The 986-nt window shown below is 59.7% G+C and overlaps 1 protein-coding gene across 1 annotated transcript in view; it reads left to right on the top strand.

The window, feature by feature from the left end:
- Positions 1-986, top strand: part of SLC36A4 (solute carrier family 36 member 4) — a 326,381-nt gene that overhangs the window by 66,151 nt on the left and 259,244 nt on the right. The window lies entirely within an intron of this gene.

The raw sequence follows: 986 nt of genomic DNA, 5'->3' as shown, positions 1-986 counted from the left end.
AAAAACCCCCCCCCCCCCCCCCCCCCCGGTAGCCTGTGTTGGCCCTGTACCCACCGATGGCCTCACTGTGCTGGCTACTGCCGAATCGGCCAAATTTCCAAATCAGACGGGCCCCATCCTCTTCCTGGTCTCCTAGCCCCATCAACGGCTGCCCTGCCTGGCCCCAGCGCCCTGGCTCTTAATTAAAAAGCCCTGCACTCACTGGCTCCTGCCAGGTGGTGGTGGTGGGGTGATCTCACCTGCATCCTTCTGCCTTGTGCTGCATGCGGGGGCTCTGCCATGAGCCCCCAGAAGCCCCAGTGGCTGCTGCAGCAGCCAGAGTGTGGGGCTTTTTTTCTCTTTAAAGAGCCAGGATGCTGGGGCTGGGTGGGGTAGCCATTGACAGGGCTGGGAGAGCGGTCAGGGGACACTTGGGGGGGCTGGGGGAGCAGGCAGGGGATGGGGCCTCGTGGAGGGCCCCCCGTGGTCCCCTCCCCTTTCCTCCAGCACTCTCCTGTCCCCTACTCCTACTTACAGGCATGGAGCCCAGGTCCAGCTCCCTGTGGCAGCGAGCGGGGACTGCCCGAATCTCCAAATCTTTCTCTGAATCTTTTCTGAATCGATTTGGAGGCTTCAAATCAATTTAGACCTTTTTATTGGTCTGTTGATTCAATTCAGATTTGGAGATTCAGCTGCTGAGTCAGGCGGAATCTCCTTCAAATTGAATCAGCACCTGAAGCTTCACACAGTCCTAATGCCTTCCACTTGCTCAGCTGCCTGGTGTGATGAGCAGCCACCTAAGGGCAGCTGACTGGGTAGAAGGCAGCCCCGCTGGGAAGCTGTACATGCTGGCCTGGGCTTGGGCGGTGCTGTTGGTGTGTGCAGGAGGGAGCACGGTGCAGGCCACCCTGTGTGGGAATGAGCAGTGCTTGGCCCCATGTGGAGCACTGTGGGAGCAGCCCCAGGCTAGGTAGGGGTAGGGGCAGACTACATCTGTACCTCACTGC

The sequence above is a fragment of the Gavialis gangeticus genome, unplaced genomic scaffold, assembly GCF_001723915.1.
Source record: "Gavialis gangeticus isolate Ggan-Ray unplaced genomic scaffold, GavGan_comp1, whole genome shotgun sequence".
Taxonomy (NCBI): Eukaryota; Metazoa; Chordata; order Crocodylia; family Gavialidae; genus Gavialis; species Gavialis gangeticus.
This window is presented reverse-complemented; position numbering and strand designations above follow the sequence as displayed.